Raw genomic sequence first — 9,747 nt, 5'->3', positions numbered from 1 at the left:
GCATTRTGGCTGGTTTTGACTGGGRTACACTTAATTTTCTTCACAGWGGCTGGTATGGAACTGTATTTTGGATTTGTGCTGGAARCAGTGTTGATTWTGCAGRGATGTTAAAATTAYCRCTGAGCAGCTCTTACACAGAGTTGAGAYCTTTCCTGCCTCTCACACTTCCCACCAGTGATTGGGTTGGGGTGGACAACATGTTGGGAGGGGACACAGCCAGGACAGCTGACCCCAACTGACCACAGGGATATTCCAGACCATGGGGCATCACACTCAGCATCATAAAGCCAGGGAAAGAAAGAGGAAGGGGAGCCATCAGGAGTCATGGTGTTCATCTTCCCAAAACATGTGATGCATCCCTGTTTTCCTGGGGATTACTGAACACCTGCCTGTCCATGGGAAGTGATTGATTAATTAATTCCTTCTTTTACTTTGCTTGCATGTGCTGGTTTTGTTTTACCTATTAAACTGTCTTTATCACAACCYATGAGTTTTCTTGCTTTTTTCCTTCTGATTCTCTCCCCATTCTACCAGGGGGAACTGAGTGAATGGCTGTGTGAGGTTTAGTTTAAGCCACAAGACAGCAGTGAAGCCAGAGCCCTCCCCATAYCCAGTGCTGACTCCTCAGGAGCTGTGCACGTACACCCCATTCCCGAGAAAGCCTCTCCTCAAGGATAATCAGTGGCATTAATCTTCCCTCATAAGAAGACAGTGAAATTAAAAGGGAAAACGCTCAGCACTGACAAAGATTGTTTTTTAAACACCATTATTATCCTGTGTGACTCACTGCCAYGCTGTTATCATTGCTACCAAGAAGTTAGATATCAATTTTTGTTAAAAAACACACAGTGTTTACATGAGTCAGAAGACTGTACACACCTGTGTTAGACAGGGAAAACAATCCAGGACTCCTCTTTCTTTCCTTGGGGCATCAGTCATGAACATGGGGACATGCTGCTCCAGGGCCACCCAGGGCTGTGGGACACAACCCAGCCTTGCCACTGGCAGGAGGGACAAAGACAGGACATTGTATCAAACACCACAGAGCACCTACTGAGTGAAAAATCTCTTTTCAAATACATTTTCAGAGTCATGGTGCCTCAATTCTCACTCTGAGCAGCAACACCTTGTCCCCTTTCATGCCATAGRCAGGCCTGTGGGCTGCTGTCACTGCTCTGTCAYTGACACCCYGTGTGCCCTGTGACAGCCTCCTGTGCCCTCCATCTCCCTTGCCAGCCCTTCCACCAACGGGAACTGAGCCTCTGCCACTCCAGCTGCACTCATCCCATGCTGTAGGCCTGACCTGTGTACAGGGAAATAGGTTCTTCTCGTTCCAGGTATGCCCAGTGCCCAGCTCAGGATGGTGCCCATCTCAGCTGGGTCTCCTGGGTGCTGAAATAACCCAAGTGATCATTCCTGGTGTGTACAGGAGCTCAGCAGGGCTCACACACCCTCAGAGCTGGGCAGAACACTCAGTCCCAAACTTGTTTGTGAGAAGTTACAAGGATGTGTRACCTCAGCTCTGGGCTGGGACACATCAGACTGACCCTACACCAGCAGAAGAGGGCTCCTCCTGCAGGAATTCCCTGTCAAATTTTGAGTCCAAGTGCTAAACCACAGGAGATTTCCATTTTAAGAGGCAGGCTTTCAACGAAGCATTTTATTCCCCTGTGCTCTCGTTCCAGTTTATCACTTTTGAAAACATTCAGCAGGAATCAGGCCACTGCCATGGCAAGTTGCCATGTGCAGCATAATTAACAGGAGTGAAGAAGAAGGTCATACCTTCTGCAGTGGCAAACCACCAGTAAAGATTGCTGCAGGAGGAGGAGAGTGGAAATATTCAGATGTTTAGAAGAATATCTTTAGATATACTTYTTTAGAAAGAAAAAYATGGGCTCTTGGCTTTCAGGCATGYTCCATGGTGAGGCMTTCCCTCACGAAACCCCTTTGCTCTTTGTCACCAGCCACAAGGAACTGCTCCATGGCCCCAAAGTTGAAAACAAAAGCACACAGGAACTTCTGATTTCTGKCTTTCAGAGGCTTAGCTTATTAGAAATAAATTAATTAGCCTGGAGCTCCATAACACTTATGTGACTGCGAGTGCACTGCAGATGACTCTGATGAAGCTGTTGTCTGCTCCTTCAGGAAAATGCACTTAGTGTGAGGTTTGGAAACCTGAGCAGCATGTAAATGGCAGTGAGACRGAAAGATGCTGTTCTGAGCAACACCTTACACTGCTTGGAGGTTCTTGGAGCGCTTCAGGGATGCAGGGCAGAAAAGCAGGGAGGTAGCAGCAGTTCTCACCATCTTCTATCCCAGCTGACAGCCCAGAATAGAGACTGGTGCCAAAGCTCACAAGGAACCATAGGTAAAGCAAAGTTCACTGAGGCAAGTAGATGAGTAAGACTCAGGGCAGGTATTTGAGGGGGTGAAGGAGAGAAAGGGGAGGTCTGGAGGAAGTATGACTTCAAGGCAGACAGAAAGCAGAGAGACTTCAGTTCACAGCCAAGGAAATGCATAAATGCTGCATCCACCCCAGCAATTTTCACTTGATGTGGCTTCATGGCGTGTCTGTATATAGCAGTTGAAGTACCTCTGAAAGCTGTAATGAAGAGTACAAAATGCAGCCTAATTTCTTGGCTCACTGTTCGGGCTGTGATTTTGTCGGTCTTGCCTCAGCTCAGTGTTCCAGCACTTTTAAGTAAAAAATGGTTCTGATGTTTTTAGCTTCMCAGCTCTTTGAAGGAAACATGACTCGTGCAATTGAACCATCTCAATAATTCTGTAGAAAATACTTYGAGCCCAGTGGCCCAAGTCTGACAGGGGGAGTAGCAGCAAACCCTAAGGGGATGATGTTTCTCCAAACCCCACACAAACTAGTGGCATGAGAAAGAAAAAGGCAGCAGCCCAGGCTCCTGGAACAACTAATTTCTGAAAAAAAAAAGTGGAAATGGAATCTTCTGGTGTCTTTCTTAAAATAGAAATGAAGTGTCCTGGAGCATTCTTGCTCTATTCATGGGTCATGCCTCAGAGCTGGAAAGTCAAAATTTGGCAGAGGCAACACTCCTGCATGAGACTTTAGTGTTTGGTGTGTGTTGTGGGATACTCGAGCATCTCAGAGGCACTTAGGGCTGTCCACATCCCATTTAGSAAGGATGGTGTCTCCCCAGGGAGCACCCTCCCTCCCCAGTGGCACAGATGGCTGCTGCTCAGTCTCACCAGCTGGAAAAGGAGAGGTGGCCAGTGCCACAGCCTGGTGAGAATAAAACCAGYCTGTGGGGTGACAACACTGTGCCACACAAAGTGAGAGGCAACTCTGGGTGGACACTGGGGCCAGAGACCAGTCAGAGACAGGAGGGAGCCACGAACACTCCTTTCAACTCACCTGCACATGTGTGCACACAGCCCCTTGCCTCAGGCAGGAAAAGAGCACTAAAGATGCCTGCCAGCTGTGAGATGAGCATGTTCCTGTCACCCYCTGAGAACACTCCTGAGCAGTCCCAGGTGTACAACCAAAAGCATCAGTACTGATGATGCCAAGACCCCAAAAGTTCTTCAGGATGGAGGTGGTGTGAGGGAAGAAGAGGGGCACACGCACCACAGGAAGAGCTGATGCTGCAGCAGAAGTTTGCTAAGGAGTGATCCTGTTGGCTGAGGATCCTCAGGCTGAGGCTGAACGGGAGAAGGAAGGGTGCTGACTTGGGAGATGACAAATCTTTAGTGTTTGGGGTTGGCTCATAGAATGCCTCTTTCTGTTCAAACTGAGCAACTGTTCCCACAGCCAGCCTTGCCCCCAGGGCACTTTGTTCCTTYCCAGCAGTACAGAGCTGTCCCAGGCAGAAAGAAATGAACAGCCCCTCCCTGCCCCCAGATGTGTCTGTGACCAGCACTGAGCCATAACCAGCCTCTCTTAAGATTTARGGCCACTCTGATAATTCCTTTACAACCCCAGCTGCTGAAGGGCTGTGCCCCACCCAGCAGCACAGCTCCTCGCAGAGCAGACAGGTTCATTTTCCAGGGGACAGAGGAGGGACAGAGGTAATGGCAGTCCAGCTGCTCCACAGCTTCTCGGCATGAAAATGTGAATGGGTTGCTCTGAAAAGCATAATGGCACTTTTGAAAATTGATGCCCTTTTTCTCACATGGGTATTTTTCCTCTTATCTCCTGAAACTCCTGCTCCTCCCAGATGAGCCCCTTGGAATTCCTGTGCATGGTGCAATGTGAARATTGTGGGGAGACACCACAAAGTGATTCCTTTCTGCCCAGCAGTACAATCTCCTGACCCCTCCACAGCCCTTCCTCTGCCAGGCATCCTTGCAGAAGTCACCCTCCTCATTTTAAAACCCCCATCTCCTCTCCTCAYGAGCAGCACCAATTGCCCAATACTGGATGCAGGAGAAAATTAACCATGGCAGGATTAATCTTTCCGGTTACACGCTGCAAAACTTGTGTTCTAACATGAGCAAAATTTAATTAAAGCAAAACAGGATCAAAACAGTAATTTTAGAGAGGAATTTGGCAGGATGCTGGCTTTATCCAATCAGGGTGCTTTATGTGATGCAGTGCCTGAAGTCCCAGTTCTGCCAAACAGAGAGAGCTCCTCTACACCAGATTATGCCTGAGGTAAGGCAGAAAAAGGACTTGGACCTGCAATTCCCAGTCTAATACCTAACCAGCAGATGAGAAGGCTGTTATGCTGCCACCCATCCTCAGAGTCATAATGTTTTGCTGTATAAAATCCATTGCAGATGTGATTTGCACGGCAAAAATTCCCTGCGGGCAAAGATCACATCTCTGTGGGCTGTGCAGGTTTGGGATGTGCCACCTCTTCCCACACTGCTGGAAGAGGGAACAGGGAAGGTAAAGGCTGGGCAGAAGGGAGTCAATATCAGCAGGAGCTGAGTCTCATGTGAATCTTACCTGACTTGAGCTGTGGTAGCTTCTCTAAGGAGTCTGTACTGATTCTGCAAGCTGCTGTGCACAGATAATCCTGAAGCCCACTGAGCTCCTTTTTGGTTACCATTTTGAAAACGGGTGAGTTTTGCAAAAAATTTAAAGCTACCAAGACCAAACAGGCATATCCTGCTTAGATGGAATGGGTATKAATTAAAGTTTCATTGGAAGTTTGCAGGTTGTGCCAGCCAGAAAAGTTCTGTTTCCTTCACATCCAGCAGACAAGGTTATTTTCATGTCAGCATAAGATAACTCAGCTTGGGAAGGGTCCCTAGGAGGTCTCCAATCTGGCATCCTGCACCAAACAGGGTCAGCCACGAGATCAAACCAGGGCTTTGTACAGTCAGGTATTGAAAAAACCCATGGAGACCATACTGTCACAAGGACATCCTGGCTTGCAGGATGAAGGGTGGAAGATTTATTCCACCTGAGTGGCTCATTTGAGACACTGCACCTCAAATACTGGCTGTAGTGACAGCAACTGGGGTGTGAAAGCACAATAAATACCATTTGCTAACAATCCTATAAGCTGCAGGAGGGGAGGGCATGGCAGTGAAGAGTGAGGAGCCTGAGGATCAGTAGTAGCAGGGAAGGAAAAACAGGTCTGGGAACTGGACAGGATGCTGGGACTGTGGCTGGAAAGCAAAGGAAGAAACATGAGCACAGGCTGGGGAGAGGCACAAGGGAACAGGAGTGCACAAACCTTCACTGGACAAAGAGCACAGAGGAACAGCGGGACTGAYGGGTGAGCAGGGGGGGAAATATTGAGAGGGAACACTGACATTAATCCAAGTTATTTGAAACCTTTACCAAAGAGCTGGGGGACACAAAGGACTCAAAAGAAGAATTAAGAAGCTGAGGAGGTTGGAGGTGAGGGCAAGGGAACAGGCTGGGGGGATCACAGAGAATGAACCAGGTTTGGGAATTCTGGCATGTCTCCACTTTCTGCACATGAAGGRGTCAGAGAACCAGGAGTTTGAGCAGTGAAACCTGTTTCCACATTCTTTCATTATGAGATTCTAACAACTTACTACTGTCCTGTTCCTCTGCCTTGCTGCAATGATACCATGCTGTCACAGCCAAGGTTTAACAGGGGCAAATATWTACCACGCACTTGATTTTGGGGTAGGAAGAAGGAGGGGAATTTATGAGAGAGACATTTCACTAAGAACTGTATTAAAGAACTTGTACTGTTAAAAAAAATCACAGCTAATATCACAATCCAAATTGCTTATGCAATTTTAATTCAGCCTTGCCTCTGTGTGTGGTGCAATCTAGTCTAAATTAAATGATCACACGGATTATTATCTTGCTCCACAAGACCTTTGCTGCAGAGCAAACACAAGAAAGTCATTAAGTACCTTCCCCAAAGAGCCTCMATTCTCAGGAAAACCAGACAAGGGGGTGTGAAGGGAGCCATCCCGGGAAGGAGGTGGGGAGGCAGCACTTAGGAGAAGGAGCTTCAATAGAGCAGGAGCATTTGCAACCAGATTATTTTTGGAGAATTGTATTTGGACAAGAGAAGCTCCCATGAATATCTTATAGAAGCCTTTCAGTATCTAAAGGGGCCTACAAGGAAGAGGGAGACTTTTTACAAGSGCACATAGTGACAGGGCAAGGAGGAATGGCTTTACACTGAAAGAGAGTAGGTTTAGATTAGATATTAGGAAGATATTGTTTATGGTGAGAGTGGTGAAGCACTGGAAGAGGCTGCCCAGAAAAGCTGTGGATGCCCCATCCCTGGAAGTGTTCAAGAACAGGTTGGAAGTAGATGAGTTTTAAGGTCTCTCCAACCCMAACCAGTCTATGGTTGTGTAAGTATATGATTTTTGTTTTTCTGGAGTCAGAGTAATATTAATAAATGAGATAGAAATAATTAAAAGCAAGGAACAAGTTTCACAAGGGAGGCAGAAACAGGAGATCCACTGACACACAAGGCAAGGCAACAGAGAAGGTTTCAACACTGGAAGATAAAAATGTGAAGCAGCAAAACAGTGATTTTGTGGTTAAAGCAGTGCATTCCCTTTGCTGCACCTCCCTTATCTTCCAGGAGGGCCAGGCAGTGTCTCTTTATCGATCTGTGGTGAGCTGCTACWCGGAACAGCTGACAGCAGCAAAGCCTGTTGGAATGCCTTGGGTTCTATGGTTCCAGAGCCGATGGGAGCACCTTGCCAGCTACAATCCTCCGGGAACTGTCCACAAACAAACTGCGTTCAAAAAGTGCTAAAAGGAAGTTAAAAATGCCTCCACCTCTCTGCCAGCCCCCCTGTGAGGAGGGAGTCATGATCACCGGGCATCCACACCCAGCCCACAACTCGCACAGCCCTCACCAGTCAGGGCATACATCGCAGTGTGTGCTTTTCCCTCTGCTTTAGCCACTCAAGTGTGGGTGTTTTGGACTCCTCCCAGGCTCGCTGCTAAAAAGCCTGTGCTGGACATGGGCAGGAGGACTTCCCCATCCCCTGACCGCTCCAGGCATGGTTAGCAAGTGCATTTCCCCAAAAGTGAACAGCACKGCTCAGATGACCGAAAAAGTTCAAGTGTACAAATAGAATGTAAGCATGGTAAGTGCAGTCCTTGTCACACCATTTTGGGGCTCCCAAGGGAACAAGGGGGCTGTAGAGCCCTTCAYGGGTCATTTGGTCTAATGGCCTGGCAGCTCTATCCTCCAGCAGGGACAAGTGTGAATGTGTGGCCCTAGGGACAGTGACTCATCACGCTCTTGCAGTGCCWTCCACAGAGCTGCCATGGGGCAAGCACAGCCTCGGTTAAAGGCAGTGGTGCTGCTTAATCCTCATCAAATCCTCCATGGGCACTTTCACCGTCCCCAGCCAGGCTAAAGATGGAACTCTCACACCCCTCACACCTGATGGATGCGAGGGCTTTCCACACCGCCTCTCCCTCCTACCACTCTCACCCACAAGGTTAGCTCACAAAGCTGCAGGCAGGAGAGATGATCCAAGCAGCCCAAGTCCCAACACATACTTCTTAAATAATTTCTTTTAAATAAGTGGATAAACTCTGCTCTCCACMGTATCTGCTCTTTTCCTTGCCCACCTACAAGTCAGCCTGTGGCCACACCGATCAGTGGGTGCATAAAAGGGAAAGGCACTTTGTCTCCGCCTGCAAGGGCCACAAYTCACACTTGTAGAGAAGGGAAACCTCAACTCTGCTGCGGAGYTTCCTCCACCCTCCTGGCAACTCCCTGCGAGCCGTGCTTGCTGTGCCAGAGGGGTCGGGGGGCACAACCCAAGCTGCAGAGGGAGAAGGTTCACCGGGATCACCCCAGTGACTACAGACCAAGGAGAACTATGCCTCAGGGACTTGATCTCACACCTCAAGAGAAGCCACACCGCAGAGATAGGGTTTGTAGCTGTGCCCTGGCCACCGTGCTGTGCCTACTACCACTGGTCCCTGGAGAAGGACGCTTCCCAACATCAGTCTCCTTTCCAGCTTCCTCCCTGCTTATTCACACTCTTTCATCCCAGATTAAAGGTAGTTAATTTAAAGATACATTTTTTTTTTAAAATCTCCTTTTTAAAATCCTTTCTGCTTTGATAATCTTTTCCAACTGTTTTTGTAAGTGACAACTTTCTCTCTGCCCCGGCCGAGGCATCTCCCCGCACCGGGCCGCAGCACCGGAGCCCCGGGCTCCCATCGCCCCGGGCTCCCGGCGACCCGCTTCCCCTCCCAGGCAGSAGCGAGTCAATCCCTCAGCAAAGCACGCCCTTGCTGCAGACCCCAGCTCCAAAATTCGCCTTCCAGACGCGCCCCTTTAGGAGAAGGGCAACCTCTCGGGTACCTGAGGAGGGCCCGGGGAGCGCAGCCCCGGCCCGGCCGCCCCTCAGCGGGCACCGCGGGGTCCCGGGGCAGGGGGCGGGCGGGAGGAGGTGGCCAGCCCGGTCCCGCCCCGCGGCTCCGCGCCGGGAAGGCAGCAGGAGGGAGCGGGTCGGGACCGGGAGTCAACGGGACCGGGAGTCAACGGGACCGGGAGTCAACGGGACCGGGAGCGGGAGCAGGACCGGGACCGAGCTCTGCTCGGCGGCGGCGGCACGGCCCGACGGGCCGGGGGTAAGTCCTGATCGCTGCCTCCCGCTCCCCTCCCGCCCGGGCCGGCTGTCCCTCTGCCCGCAGCCCCCTCGCCTCCCTCCCCGCTTTTCCCCGGGCCCCGCGGCATCGCCAGGGCACACGGCAGCCGGGGCCGGGGRCACCGGGGGAGCGGCGCAGCTCCGGCGGCCCCTCAGGTGCGGGAACGGCGGGAACGGCGGGAGCGGAGCAGCACCCGCCACTGGAGACGAAGCCAAAGCCGCCGCCACACCTGAACCCTGCGCTCCAAACCCGGACCCTTCCTCGCACCCCGCGGCTGGAGCTGCCAGCCGGGCTGGGACAGGCACCCGGACCCCTCCGAGGCGCAGACCCACGGGAGGAGCATCCCTTTTRCTCCCTTTGCCCTCCCTCTGCGCGTCCTCACGGCTCTGGTCCCCATCGCAGCTTGTCACGCCGTTGTCCAGGGCGGTGGGTGTCCTGTCACCTCCCCTGCCAGGGTATCCAGGTACACACAGCATCCTGGCCAGGTGTGGAGTGAGCAGGACTGCAGGGTGGAGGACAGTCCAGGGATRGGGGACCTGGCAGGACTGGGAGGGATTTTGGTAGGGAAGACCGGCTTTGGGGTGAGAGTCAAAAATAGTGCTCACAGATATAAGGAGCAGAAGTCAAGRCAAGAAACCCACAGTCAAACTGCATATTGGGGTGGCTTATGCCTTTTGGTTACATATATTATGGGTGATGTTTTG

The sequence above is a fragment of the Malurus melanocephalus genome, unplaced genomic scaffold (assembly GCF_030028575.1).
Source record: "Malurus melanocephalus ecotype Western Australia unplaced genomic scaffold, MMel_1.1 scaffold_36, whole genome shotgun sequence".
Lineage (NCBI taxonomy): Eukaryota > Metazoa > Chordata > Aves > Passeriformes > Maluridae > Malurus > Malurus melanocephalus.
Note: the sequence above shows the minus strand (reverse complement) of the source record.